Source organism: Agelaius phoeniceus, chromosome 2 (genome assembly GCF_051311805.1).
Source record: "Agelaius phoeniceus isolate bAgePho1 chromosome 2, bAgePho1.hap1, whole genome shotgun sequence".
Taxonomy (NCBI): Eukaryota; Metazoa; Chordata; class Aves; order Passeriformes; family Icteridae; genus Agelaius; species Agelaius phoeniceus.
Genome location: NC_135266.1, coordinates 75,701,959 through 75,717,767, shown reverse-complemented (window position 1 = coordinate 75,717,767; position 15,809 = coordinate 75,701,959).

Sequence of the window (15,809 nt, the reverse complement as noted above, 5' to 3'; positions counted from 1 at the left end):
CTTGGCTTGTGACAAGAGCTCTTGAATCTAGCAAATGAAGACTACAAACTCTAGTGATTGGAAACTGGAATTGGATAAATTCAGGTTAAAAATAAAGTTCTGTTCTCCAGAGGGAGGGTAGCCACCAGCCAGGCAGCTGGCCAGTATGCCTGGTGCAGTCTCCATCACCAGTATAATGTTCTGCTGGGAAGCCATGAAGTGAATTCAGAGCAGATCTCTCTTCTACAGGGTGTCACACTAAAGGATCTGTCCTTTTTCCCATGAACTTTTTAACAATAGTGTAATAAATTTGACTGAAAAGGAAGGATTTATACACCATTTATAGAATAGGTGGTATGGACCACTAGGATATTTAAGTTTTTGATCTCTATGCCTCCTATCAAGATTTGCAATGGCTTGTTCTGCACCTTCTTAGGCCAGACTGCAGTCTCCATCTGTGCTCTTATTAAACTCATCTTCTTGTTTAATTGTGGATAAAGTTTATGTCAATCTGATTCAGTTCAAGCAGCATAGATAAGAGTTGTCAGGTGTCTCAGATCTGGATCTGTCATTCATAAGCATCTCTCATGTGTTTTTTTTCTGCCTGTACCCCCTGCAACCTTCAGAGGCATGGGGAAGTAGCATGCTGCTGCTCAGCTCTGCCAGTCTGGCTCCTAAAATCTGACCTTGAAAGGGTAAGAAAAGGAAAACTAAAAATTAAACCAAAATATCCCAGTCACCAAGACTGAGATAAATTGAGGCAAAAGAAAAATACAATGCATATGGACTTGTCAGCAGAGTTCAAATCTAAAAAAGAGTGGGGGCCAAGAGTTGACAAAAACCATTAAGACAGCAATTCTAAAACATGTGCCTCTGCTCTGTATGCAGCATGTGATGTAGAGGTATATAAAAATCCTGTGAATTGTCCCCAGACATCCATCAAAAATCTAATCTTTACGTGTTGAAAAAGAATTGCTTAAAAATAGATTTAAGTAAAGAAAATAATAAAATCCTTGGAAATTTATTTAATGAGACAGTTTCTAATGTACAGCACAAAACAAAGATTATATAATGGGTGTCAAGATAATAAATTGTACTCAAATTCGTCTCACGCTTCTGAGTCATTTAGCCTGCTGTCCTTTTGAGCTGTCACTTGAACAAAGCAGCTGAAATGAATTAATTTGATAGCTTATCTCATTTGTCTTTCTTTGGGAAGCATTCCTTTTCTCCAGAAGTCTCTAAAAGCAGGCTAAAAGGAGACACAAATATAAGTGAAAATGCTAGTAGGAAAGACAGTTAGGTCTTTTCATTAGCTGAAAATTTGAGATATCTATTCTAGGCACATTGGTGTGTACACCACATATCTCTGATACTCAGCTCAGAATTTAAAGAAAGGCCATGGAAATTCTCTCACTTACTGGAGAGTCTTTGAGAATCCAACAACACAGCTACAGCACAACAAGAATACAGCACAACTGCAACGTTGTGAAAGAGCACCCAGACTGGCCTGGCTATCAGAAACCATACAGCTGCCTTATCAGGACTCCCCCCTGAGCACATGGACAAATTGCAGAGCCAGTCGTTCCATCTTAGGGTGCCTGCCCACAAATAATGTAATTATTTGTACTCCTCTGACCACTGAGGCTGGACATGTGGTGAGGCCACCAGTATGCTCTTGCTGAGGCTTCTGGTGCTATGTAGCAAAAATAGATAATAATACAACTAACAGGCCTAATGAGAGATCTCTTTGAAGGCACAGGGAGGATGCCAGGCTCACCCAGCCCTGTGTGCCTGTCTGAACAAATGTGTGCCTCTTAACCCACTTGTCAAGTTATCTTTTTCTTGCACTCTTAGAGAATCCACAATTGTATCTCATTTTTCAAACAATTATTTGCTGTTCTTTTCTTAGCAATCACCTGGATTAAGACAGACACTTAAAGGGAATTTAGTAAGGCTTGCTTCATTATCCAGGCTGGGTACACTCATGCTTCCAGCATTTTCAAAAGGTTTAAGAGATTGAGGCGTGTATGAAAACTGCATGAAGCCCTAAACTTCAATGGGATTTTTCAGAGGGGATGTCAATGTGTCAAACTCTCTAGCAGACAAGTGGACCTGGAGCTCAACAGAATAGATTTACTTTGGAATAAAACTGAAAACAGGGTTATGTGTGGGGAAATTTCTAGCAGCTGGACCAGGGTGCTCTGAAATGTAGTATGCCTTAAACCAATCAAAATGAGATGAGTGGAGAATTTAAGAACTCACAGAAATATAGAGAGGATTATTTGACAGAATTATCATCTACAGAAAGAGATAGGGAAAACTAAGTAACAATATTCTCAAACATTATCATCACTCAGTATTTTAACATGAAACAAGAAATTTAATTCTTTAGCATTGGTGCTCATGCTATTCTGTAGCACCTCCACTGCTTTATCTCTCCCTCTTTTTGGCATTTATGAATATTTCACATTTTCCATATGGCTGGGGAGAGAAATCATTGGATTGTAATTCTCTAAGACTTAAAAAGCACAAGGCAAATAGATCTTTATTTTTTTAATTAATCCCTTCAATTAAAATAGAAGCTGGTTGATTTTTTTGAGCCAGGATAATGATTTTTGAATACTTACAACACTTTTTATGGATTTTTTGTAATTTTGATAGAAACTACAGAGTGCTGGACTACAGCACAAATGTACTGAATCACTCAATTCTATTTGCACACAAACAATTAAAACATGGATGAACAAAAGAAAAAACTAGTCAAAGCAGAGAGCAAGGTAAAAGCAAGTAGGAACACAGATACATTAATATATGTGTTAATAGTAGGGATTGTCCTATTTCATTTTCATGCATGAATAGCAATAAATAGAAGAATTATATGATAGGTAGGAGAGACACCTAATACAAAGGAGCTTAACAGACAGCCAAGATAGTAAAAATAAATTTTAAAAAGTTAATCTGATGAAAAACTAAGTAATCTAAAAAGGAAAATCAATCTTTTAGGGTGGGATTAATCTTGCTAATTTAAAGCATTTAGGGTGGGATTAATCTTGCCTAATTTAAAGCATTTGAAATGTTAACTGTTTAAGCATCTCATTTCATTATAATTGTCTAGTTTCTTGTGTAGTCAGTGGAAAGAAATATGTTACAGCCAAATTTAATTCATCTCACCTATTTTGAACAATGCTTTAGGGTGGCTACCTTGAGAAGATCTGGGCTGTCTTTTAACTGTGAGGGAATTTGGAACCACTGCCTTTGGAACTACATACTGATAAATAACTAATTAATCCAGTAATCAAAATTAGTTGAAATTAATTTCACTCTTATATGGGGGAAAACTGTAGGGAAAAAAAAAGCCAATACAGATTTAAGAACGATGAAAAAAAGAAAAACAAGTCAAAGATATAAAATTACATAAAATCTTTTCTTACAGTTTTTAAATAGTATTTGAATATTTTTAGCCTGTGTTTTAATTAATACCCTAGTAATGCAGACAAGCTTGCCCTCTGAAGAATTTCTAAAATGTCTGCTCTTTTCCCCTGCATGTGGGGGACCTACCCATTTTTAGGAGAATTAATTAATTAAAATTTGGAAGCCCATCTCAGGTATTTAAATTTGAAGAATGAATTTGATTGCACAGCTTTGAAGCAAATTTTGATATAAAAAAATTAGAAAAGACACAGGGATAAATAAATAAATGCAATATGGTTTTGTCTAAATTCTGTCAAAATATTATTCATTTTCTTTAAAAGCTAAAGTTATTTTTTAAATTAAATATAGTAGGCATTTTACATTAAGAAAATCACGATGAGACTGAAGAACAAGAGAGCTAATTGTAATGTGGGTAATGTTTCAGTGTAACTACTTTTAGGTGGGTAGGGAAGTGCACAAAGACCCAATGAAAATGGTGTTCTCCAGAGGGTAAGTCACCAGGGAAAGATAGCAGTGAGGATCCTCAAGAGTTGCTGGTGAGATTAATTTGTTATTATTTTCATTAATTATCATATCTCACAAACAAGTATGTGATGATACAACTCTCTGCTATCATGACTTTCCCAGCAGACAGGCAGGCCAGGAAGAAGAGGATGATGTTGGAAATTGTGGTGATGGAAATGGAATTAAATTTAATGGTGTATAAAATGAAAGACCATGTGCTTAAGAATTTCTGCAGTAATAAGGAATTCATCAGCTGAATGAGGCAGAGAAATGGTGATATGTGAGCACAGGTATCTTCTGAGGGACCATGGGGATATGGACATAAAAAAGTAAGAGCGTTCCTCAGATGTTTTGAGAGAGGCGTTTCCAGCAGAGGCTGCTTGTCTGTTTCACCTGCATGGCAGACTGGAGTTCAGTGCAGGTAAAAAAATACTAATGGCTCTTGTGAGGAGTATTAACATTTTTTGTGAGATTTCCTCTGCTGTTCTGCAAATCTGTGTTCATCCCTATGTGCACTCCTTTGCAATTCCAAAGGAAAATGTGGCATATAATAAACACATTACATGACCAGATATTTAAACCAAAGTACAGTATTACAGTGGGAGGGAGGAAGCCAAGAAACAATCCTTAAAAACATCCCTTAATAAACTTCAAAACAGATATATATGGAATGCATTTAGGCTCAAAATAATAAAAATAAAATATTTCCTTATCATCATTACATGCAGTTAATGAGACTTTTAATGGAAGGCATCTAAGTAGTTTCAAGATAGAGTTCAATTGTCTTCTGGAAAAAAATCATACAGTAATGATGCAATTCAAGCAGGGGACTGGACTCTCATTTAAGAGCTTCCTTCCAGTTTTCTGTCACAAACATGTGGAGTACTGACAGGAAACAGTGAAGAACAGCTAGTACAGGAGTAACAGGCTCTTTTTAGAACATTTTATTACAAGATTTTAAAGGATTATACAAGAAATAGTATCTTTATTTCCATTTGTGGAGGAATAAAATGAGGCATATGAAGGTAAAGTGTCTTTCCTTAGTTGCACACCAGGTTTGTGGAAGATAGAATAAGGTTCTTTAATTCCTGTGTAACTTCCTACTTCTGAAAATGAGTGTGAAAGGAGGGGGGGTTTTTCTGTTAAAAAAAGCTATTTTTAAGCAACAAGCTTATAATTAGAAACAAATACACAGCATGGCAATTATCCTTTTGGTGGTGATTATAAAAGAGTAGGGCTCTTTCCTACGAAACAGTTCATTTTTGCATTTAGGTGTGGCTCCAGGTGTGAAAAAGAGTATTGTTTGTAGGGTAGTAAATTAAAAGAGCTCTAAGCTCTTCAATTCCCACGGGAAAGTGTAATCTTACTCACTTTCAGACTTTCAGAGTTGGGTTGTGTTTAGTATGATCCTGCCCATGCACAAACCAAGGAACTTTGTGTCTTGGTAGGTCTGGTAGCAGGGGGCAGGTCTGGTACCTGCCTTGGTAGGTCTGCCTTGGGGACCCCCAGATGTGCAGGTCTGCAGACAGCAGGGGTGGTGCTATATGTAAAAATAACCTTAAAATAATCTGAGACCACAATGACACTTTATCAACCTGACTTTGACACTTTTTGCAAGATGAATTTGGATAATCCAAACAATCTCTTCTAATTTTTCAAAAGTTTGCTTTAGCATGCTAGGCTGACAGTGAAGAAAGGAAATACCAGTCACAAGATGAACAGAAGTTATTTACTCTGAATTTGTTGTGTAGATGTGCTGTCTATTCAGATTAGCTGAAATGTAATTAGAGGTAATTCCATTTCATCTCTGTTTTCAAAGTGGTGTTCATTCCAATAGACCTTTTTTTCATTTTCAGTGACAGACTTATATAAAACTAGTTCTGTTTACCAAACAAACAGAACTTTGTAATAAATTACTTTAATACATTTTTAGAAAGAAGATGCCAGAGAATTATTCAGTAGGGTATGTATATATTAGATACTGCTCATTGGCTCTCACACTTGATAGATTTACAGATTTAGGAAATAATGCCTTTTACTGAATAAAAGAAAAATATTTACAAATACAACAAAACATTGATCTGCAGCCTGAGAATTTTAAATTATCTTTATGGTTCTGGGACATGAAATATATAGTATGTAGATTGTTGACACAGGAAGGTTGGATTGGATAATGAAAAATCCTGTATTTTTAACTCATTAATTCTTTTATATGAATAAACCATACAAACTACTAAAAAAGTAATTTCAATAATGTTGTTGCTTTATCCTTCAACAGTCTTACCTAGACAATTCCTGGATTTTCAGTTGCATTAATTATCCATTTATTTGGCTTTGTAACAGCGTTGAAGAGGCACTCCATACCATGGCACTCACATCAGGAATTTATTCATGTGTGTAAGGGTTATGGAAAGTCCAGGCAAGTGTCAGACTGCGGGACTCAGAATGACTCACTGAGAGAAAACAGCCTGAGTCCTTCTCTCTCTCTTTCACTGTTATTTGATCTTTTCCAATGCCCATGGTCCTCTGGCTTCAGAGCTTATAGGAGAAGTGTCAGGCAGTTATGGTTGAGAAATCTCTTCTAGGGAGTTAGTGCATTGCCTGTCCCATCCCTCCTTGACTGGAAAGAGCTAAAGCTGTTGTAAAACACCATGGAATAGCAGTTAAAAAGAGCAATTCCTTGAAAATCTGAATAATGCCTTTAATCCACTGTTCTCCCAGCCCCTTACCCTCCCTATAAACTTAAATGTATTGCACTTTTGTGACTTATCATCCAGATTTTGCATCCAGTTTTTTCCTTGCTTTCTTTTAATATTAGCTTAAATGTTTGATCGCATCTAAATTGCATCATACCTAATATTAATACACAGCACAAAGTCATTAATTTTGTTTTCAAAATTTGATCAGAAACTGCAAATTGCATAGAGGATAATTTGTGGTAGAAATTGACAGCCAAGATTAAAATGCATTTGAATGAAGAATAGGGACATGTGATCAGTTATGTTCTTGAGGAATACACAAATATCTTGGATTTTGTATTCAAATGCTGTCACAACTCTGAGCCTTTCTTATAAATATACAATTATAATTGTGACAGTGAACATCTTGCATTTCACTGGTATTCCCAAATGCAAAATTTTGGCACTCAGGAAAACTGTTATGAATTTATAACTCTGCCTAAAAAAGTCAAGTCCGTGAATAAATAAATGCAGCTTCTTTAAAGAATCCATAATTTTGCCAAAGGATTTTTCTTGAAAAGTAGATTTTTATGCATTTTTACCAGGTACCTTCAAGCAGAGAATAGGCCTTCTTATTTCTTTGACAGTAAAAATTTGTAGCCTTTTACTTGGTGTCACAGACCCACCAAAACTCACAAATAATCTTTATGGAGCTATTTATCCTTCATTGTTGTACCTTGTAGTGATTTTCACTCCATCTCACAGTCAGTCCCTGAGCAGCAGAGTTCCTGTATATGTCCCAGGGCATAGGAGGACCCTAATATAAGGGGCTTCCCAAAAATGAACATCATAGTTTATTGGTGGTTAGATTACTATTTCATATTTATATAAACAGCTATAAGTCCAAATCTACCCAAACCCAGCAAGAGAGAGAAAATTTTTTCTTCATTCCTGAGTGCTCTGTTTAGTAATACATGTATTGGTAAGATTATGAGTGGCTTATTGAATATCTGTGTCTGTTATATTCTGGCTAGATTGTTTGAAATCCAGAATTACAGCTGAACAGTCTTCCTCTGTGTTTGAGACAGCTCTTGTACTCCTTTTACATGAGGATAAAGGGTGTTTTAGGCTGTTTACTTGCCTGTATGACCCTGGGCTTTGTCATGCGGTTTCAGAAAAGACAGCTCTTCTGTAAGCAGTAAAAAAGTGTGTTTTCCCCAGCAGTGTGTTGTTCCTGACCACAATAAAGTCATCTCTGTGCATCAGTAGGATCATATGGAAGTGCCTGTTTCTCATCCTCACCTCCACCCCCTGGTAATGGCTGATGGCTGATTCATCAGCCATCAAGATGTGGCTCTGGCCTCAGTTCTTCAAGAAGGGTGTGTTGGAGGCTGGCCAGCAGGTCTGGCTGCCCTGTGCTCTGCTGCTGTGCCAAGTAATTCCCATATCATCACGGGCTCATACAGGTTTGTGTTGTTCCTTGTCTGCTGAGAAAAACTGAAGTGGCTCATATCTCATAAAACTGGTGTAATGGAGTAGCTAAGCAGGTTAGTCAACTCCCAGAGATCTTGTGTGACTAACAACTCTTTACAATCATTCCAGAAAAACTTCACAGCACAGTGACAACAGCAAATGAAGGTACCGGGAAAAAATGGCACCGAGGGCAGTTTACTGCAGCAGATGAAATGAGAAGTATGGTCTCTACCAGGAATTATTTCCAGGGGACTGTGAGCAGCACTGAGACCCAGGCACGGAATGAGGAGTAAAACCACCCTTGGTAGGGATCAACCATCTCAGGAAAGCATGGCAGTGAATAAATGTCTCATCTCCATGACCGAGGCTCAGGTGTATGAAATGAGACATTTCAATTTGACATTTATGGTCATAGAAATGGTCAATATAATTTAACATGCTCTGAAACATTTGAGGAAATCTGAGGAAAGAGGAAACAACATTTCTGTCTGGACTGGTTGTGCCTGTTCTGAGGACAGAAATCTCCACACAGCCCCTCTGGGCAGAGACTGGGGCAAAAAGCTGAGAGGACTCCCAGAGAAGACTGTGACACAGATACCAGCAAGGGATGCAACAGGGGTAAGGGGTAAGGGTCGGGTCAAGCACGTTCTGCCAGAGCCACTGCTGGAATATTGTGTTTGTTTTGTAGCCTATAAAAGTCACTGTTCTCTCTTGCTATTCACCTACAAAATGAGGTAAAAAAGAGCAGTAAGGGTGCCAACTATTGATTTTTCTGTCTCTGAAAATTGCCTCTATAGAGCAATTCTAGGTCTTTGCCTAGATGTCTAAAGACAGTCTATGAAATTAAGAGTTGAAGCATTCTTCAGCAACAGGATAAACAGAAAGCATAAATACAAAATCTCACTTCTGCACACAAAGAGCACTGTTACATATTCTGCACTCTAGAACTTTTATTTTTTAAGACTTACTTTTAAAAAAGTATTTTAAATGTATTACTTTTTTGTTCAAGTAAGTTATATTTAATTTATATATTCACCTAAACGTAATTGATGGAAAACTGCAAATTTTCATTAAAATAATGGGAAACTTTTAATGAAGAAACAGAATTTCTATTATTTTCATCAGGTTTGAACTTAAACTTGTTATACTTTGATTAATATAATAATAAAATTTCTGTAATTTCTTTAATGTAAAACTGAATGTGCAAAGGATGGTTGGGCTTTTTTACTTTTTTGAGACCATACTGCAGTCAGATATTATTTTCTTGAAAGCCAGTTTGTTTAATTCCACCATTTTTTTATCACATCTAGGTACCTTTCAAAGTATTCTCCTGAGCAACTTTGTCAAACAATGTTTCCCACAACTTTAAATTTGTCTGTATGCATTTAGACTTTGGTTTCTCAACAGCCTTCTGCAAATTTTTCTTGTTCTTCTGCAGTCTCTGATTTCTTCTACACAGATATATTGTAAGTATTTTTCTCAATGAAACCCATTAATGCTTATTTTTTTCTTTTTGTTTTTCATTCTCCCTAATCAGCTCTTTCTCTTAGTTCTGAGCAGGTAAGTGCAGGATGAGCAGAAAATATTTGGATCCGTTTGCTCACAATTTCAGAGCTTTAGCAGAATTAATTCACCTACATCTTCCTTGAGGGAATTAACATCCCCTTAGCTATGCTCTCTCACTTGCACTGTAACTGGAACTGTTTCATAATTCATAAATGACTCAGTATTAACTGGTCTAGAAGCTGACTATAGTGTCAGTTCTCAGGGCATAACTTTTGACAGAGCAATTGCTGCTAGACCCCACATTCACAGAGCTTGTTTTGTGGTGGGTTTGGGTACCCTCACTGCAAGGGGGGTTGGGCTGGATGATCTTTGAAGGTCCCTTCCAACCCAAGCTATTCCATGACTCAATGATAACGCTGATCCATCTGAAATTTCTACTGTTCTGGGCGGATGAGTCACATAAAACTACACTCTGTTGTCAGTTTCTGCTACTCAAGATCTAAACAGTGAAGCTGCCTCTGGTATTCCAAAGGGCAGGCTGGTGATTCTGACTTTAGTTCTGGGGTTTTTTTAGAAGAATATAGTTTTAGGTATTCTCACCACCAAAAGTGCTTTTGAATGTGCTCATCAAGGAAAGGAACACAAGGCCCCGGATGCTTCTTAGGACAATATTTGGGAGCATAATGTGTCTCTCCTGCACTGCCTGCTCTCAGTATCTGATCTCCATAACACAAACAGGAGATCCCAGTATCCCAATACCAGAAACAAGAATGCATGAAAACACAGATGGTGCATATTTAAAATACCTAGCCACTACTCCTGATGCAGTCATTCCAATGTGTGCTCAGATATAGAACATTATAACACCATTGATGCATCCAGATGCATTTTACCTTGGCCTTGAAGGGGCTTTTCCCCACATCCCTGAGCAACTATAATGCTTTGAGAGCTCCAAAGCTCAGCAAATAATGAGATTACCCAAGATTTTTTTAAATTGTCTGCCCTCCCAGACATGGCAGGCTGGGTATATGCCCATGTGTGAGAGGTTATCCATACCCAAGCATCCATGAGGGTGATGGGTCTGAGGTGATGGCACATACACTGGCTGATGCTCTCTGCTGTGAGACAATCTGCATAACAATGGAAGTACTGAGCTGTGGCTCCTCAAACACTGCCTCACATGCTCTGCTCCTGTTCCTCTTCCTGTGCAGAGAAATGAAAAATGGGTAGGAACTTCTTCAAGAAGAGAAGTCAAGAACACCCATATGAACTTCACTGAATACCTCAGACACCATGAAAAACAAGCAGTGAAGGCTGTACAGATGCAAAGCATTTCACCAAAATCAGTGGGGCTCTAGTTAGTGCAGTGATCTGGACCAGCAATATAAGCTGCAGGTTCAGCACCTTGCTTAGGCAATATTACCATGGATTTGTCCGTGCTACCACAGGTTTTCAAAGCAGGTGATGAATGAAACTGTTCACCAGGGTTCAAAAATGAACAAAATAAAGCCTAATTAAGATATGAGACACATTTTCACAGGAAAACATAAACATTGTAAGTTTAGTTGGGAAATGTCATAATCCAGGACTATAAAAAGCAAAAAATAACATCTCTAGTTTAGGAAGTCCCAAAGCTTCAGATTGCTCAAATCTGGATACTTTCACTAGTCCTGGTAGCTGTTAGCTGTGCTGATAGCTGTTCTTAGAGCAGGAGACTTGCTGAGACAGATCTTTGGTTTGAGCCAATACAAATGTCCTAATGTATTTACATTTTCTTCTTTTCTTCTTCGTAGAATGTGTATATGCAGAATATACAGAAATGCAGAATATACAGAAATATGCAGAAAGTTAATCAAAGAATAAAAGTAAAGTTCTGTTTTTCAAGACATTACTATCCAAGACAAAGTGCAGATGGAAAGAGGCAGATGGAAACACAAAGGAATCAGTAGCACAACATCAGTCAAGATGAGTGTCATTAGATCATTGCAGCAGGAGTTTTGCCACTGTAAGTTTGTTCCTGGCATTAGGGCAAGAAATGTTTTAAGAGGAGGCTTGGAGAAGATAATGAGGCATTTCTACCAATGTTTACAAAAAAGCCTTCCAGAATGTGAAGATTAAAGTCCTCATTTTCTCTAAATTAGGAGTTAGGGATTCCACTTTATATTTTCATATTTTAAATTCCTGACAAAAATTCTAATTACTTTCCATTAGCAGTGATCTATTACTCAAGATTATAAAAAAAATCAAAATAAATGCCTTTTCCTCACTATTACAACTGTGTATATTTAGAGGTCTGAAGGCCTTTCAAAGCCTTGCATGCTTTAGTGTATATTCTGTGACATGTGGGCTCCAGAATAATTTGTTGTGACAGTTTCCAGCCTGGGAATCAGGGACAAAGATGCATCTCAAATAAAGAGTTACTTAATGCACTATTAAAATATGCTTGAGAGAGTTGAAAACTAAAAATCCAATGCAACAGAAGAGGGAACAGGTGATATAAAAGTCAAAACCACAGGAGGTGAGAAAGAAGAGTTGATGTGGCAAAGCCTTCACTGGACTCAGGGATTCCTGAGTGCCTGTCTCAGGGGACCTTGAGACAGGGACTGTCCTGACCTTGCCCACTTTCTTTTCCAGAGTGGCTTGTGAGGAGATTTACATCTCCCCTCCAGTGAGTCCTCTGTGTGTCTATCTTGGTTTGGAAAGAGAGGTGTCTGCTAAGGGAGGCAGGAGCCTCCCCTGAAATGGAGAATGTAAACTCTCTCCCTCTGAATTGCTATAAATTTTAAATTAAGAGGCTCTCAGGCAAAAAATATGGTAGCAGGAATAACAGTTATTAGGGAAGAAAAAAAAAAAGATAAAATAACCAATGCAGTAAACCAAAACAACACTGACAGAGTCAGAACATGACCTGACACCCTGTTGGTCAGGGTGTTGATGGCAGTCCAATTGGAACTGTGGCTGCAGCCCTGCTGGAATGTCAGGTATGGTTCTGTTGGAGCAGTGATCCTGTAGAAGGATGTAGTCTTCCTCTGAAGATCCAGTGGAAGAGGCAGCTGTTTCTCTGGGGAATCCAGTGGAGAAAGTCATGCTGGTGTTCCAGAAACTCAAGATTATAGCTGGGTAGGAATGCTTGGCTCCTCCCTCTGGGCGGAGCATCTCACAATGGGATGCTGCAGCTCTTATCAGTCATGCAGTGACATTCAACAGCCTGTTATCAACAGATGTCTCCTCAGAGGGAGAAGTGGTTGTGGAAGAGATAAGGAAAACTGCCCACTTAACAGAAGACAACTGCCATACAGATGGCAGATAGAATACAGTTTGCTTGGCAATCTAGGACAGTGTCAAATGGAGATTAGATTGCTCCCCAGTCAGTGACCTCAGCTGGGTACCTGCAGTGGCCCATCACCTGCAAACAAAGCTCCTGTTTTACTCTTCTAATGTCTGCATGCTGGAGGGTAGTGGAGAAAGAGAGCAGTAGAGAACTACTTGGACTGTCTCATTGGAGGCAGTGGCCCATGTGCACAGTACATGGGCAAGCAGGACTCCTCTGTCATCTTCCTGGACTCAGGAAAGCTGAAAGAGGGGGGGAAAGCAATTCAGAAATACCCTCACCTTCAGCACTCGAGGATCCCACTCCCACCCCCGGCTGCAGAGGAGACTCAGCCAGGCTTTGCTGTACTTTCCATCTGTACTCTCCACACAGAGCTTTCCAACCTCTGCTGTTTCCTCCCCAAGTCCACAGTAGGCTTAGCTCTGTGTACAAAGTGTACTTCTATTTCTGGTTCATCTTCCAAATGTCCTCATTAGCAGATTAAGAATCATCTCATTCTAACTTGCTCTTTACGAAAGTGAATCGCTACTTTAGCTGGATGTTATTCATACTGGAATCAAGTTCATGTATTTTTAAAGGGAAAAGTGCATCAGTTCTAGCCACCCACTGAGCTACCATATTTCATGCCTAGAGGATTCGTCAAGCACCTGGTGATTTTTCAGAAAAGGAATGACACCTATGTGTGTTTTCATCAATTTAGAAGGAAAAAATCCTAACCCTGAACAGTTGAAAATCTGAGTGCCAAGAAAAAAAAAGTCTCAAACCATGAGGAAGTTCTAAAAGTCCATGTTTTTGCAAGATTCTGGTTTTAGACTTCTAAAGAAATCTTAGAGACAAATTCCAAATATTTCTCCTAACTTGAAAGGTAAGCAATCCTAACCCATTTCACCTTGTAAGTAAATTCACACCTTCTTTTGTTTGTGTTACTAATGTTACTATTTAACAGTATTAATGTGAACTTCCAGGAAGCAGGTGTACGCTTGCTTCACTTAGCAAGAAAGAAACAGAATAAAACCCATCATGCTTTATTTCACTCCTTCAGTTTTACAGCCAGGATATTATGCAGCCCAGTAGTCTCTGACCAGTAGTGAAATTCAGAGCTAAAACCCACCAGTTATACCCAGAGAGACTTTTGGGATCTGCTCTGTCCCATTAAGCAGGATGCTTTAGCAGAGCTTCTCTTCACACCTGAAAGCTGTCCAAGCCTCCATGCTTCAGTCCCTGCATGGAGCTGTCACTCACTGCTGGCAACAGATCCAACAGGGCACATTGCGTGGATAAAGCCTCTTGATATTTCTCCTCGGTCCCATGAACCTTTCTCATGTGGTGTGTAGAGTCTGTTTTCTTTTCCTGTCTCATGATGAACGGCAGCAGTGATTGTGATCTGTGATCCCTTAATGATCTGAATTTATGTTGACTGCCTCTTACAAACAGGAGGGTATTGTATGAATGTAAAGATACTTTATGAGTAATATTTGAAAGTATCTTGTTACTTCATTTTTACTCCAGTGTTTCCCACAAGTTAAACATTAGATAAACTCCACCTTGTTATGTGCTAACTCATCAGCAAATTAATGCCTATCCAGTGGTTGATAGGGTTTATCAGTCATCTTTTCCTATGATTTGTGGTTTTGAATGTCAGAAATGATTGATTTTGGTGCTTTTCCATAAAGGTCTTCCAAACATTTTGCATATTAATTAGGACAGGTAATCTTGAGAAAGATGGAGTCATTCCTCTTTTAAATGACTTCAAGTAATTAATGGACAAATAAAAAACAACTGGACAATCCACTGCACTTCTACATAGTGGCTCCAGTCATTAGTAATCCTCCCTGTTAAAGATGTATATCTCATTTTTACTCCAAAGGCATTTACTACAGCACCTAGCTATTTAATTTCATAATATGGGCAAGACTGGAACCCTAACAACCCTTTGCTCCCTTTTGCCCACTAAGGTATTTAGAGATAAGGCTTAGCTGCAGTTTCTTTTCCGTGCTTGATAACCAAGGTTCTGAATTTACATTCTAATGCAGCTTAAGGTCAAAAAGTTGAGGCAGCAGGAAGGGCTCTAAGCTGCAGGGAGTCATTTTCCCCTCAGGCCAAGAAAGGGAACAGGTCCATCTCATTTTGCCTGATGGCTGTGCAGGTCTCTCCATTTCACAGGGAAGATCACCATTGCAGCTGCCCTCCGTTCGGAAGAGGATGGGATGGATCACAAAGCAAATACTTGGGATTCTAAAGGCACAGTGGTGCTATTGAGTTTTTACTATTATGACAGCAAATGATAAGAAGGGCAAGAAATTATTTTATTCTGGCATAGCATTAGTAGTATTAAGGAAAAAGTTAACTGACAGTAGTGTTAACTTTCCCTTTTCCCTGATGTGAAAAGGAATAACAAGAAGCAGCATCTAGGGACTGAGGTCATCACACTCAACCTTGAAATTAGCTGTAATTTTCTATCAGTAAACTTCCAGTTGCAGAGATTACGTAGAAAAGTGCAATGTTTTCCATTGCACTGGAGTCTTCAAAATGAGATTAGATGTCTTGAAAAGAACACAGAATTCTTTAATTTGACTTCTGTGAAAAAAAACCATACACAGATTACATGTAGAGGAAATGAGATATTTGGAACAATAACTTGGTGTCAGAATCAAGAAGTACAAATAAGTCATTCTACTGCATTTACAATTTTTTAAGAAGTCAGGAGCATGGTAAAGGGTGTGGTACTGTAAGCAGCATCCAAGAGACAGTCCAGCAGTGTGGAGGAAGCAGTGCTTGGAGCTGTCAAGCTATCTTTATTTATTCTTAATTCAGAGTGCAGTGATGTTGGAGATATCAACAAAATTTGTATAACAAAAATTTGTTTTGACTTTAGTGCTTGTGATACCATAATAGACTCAACTACT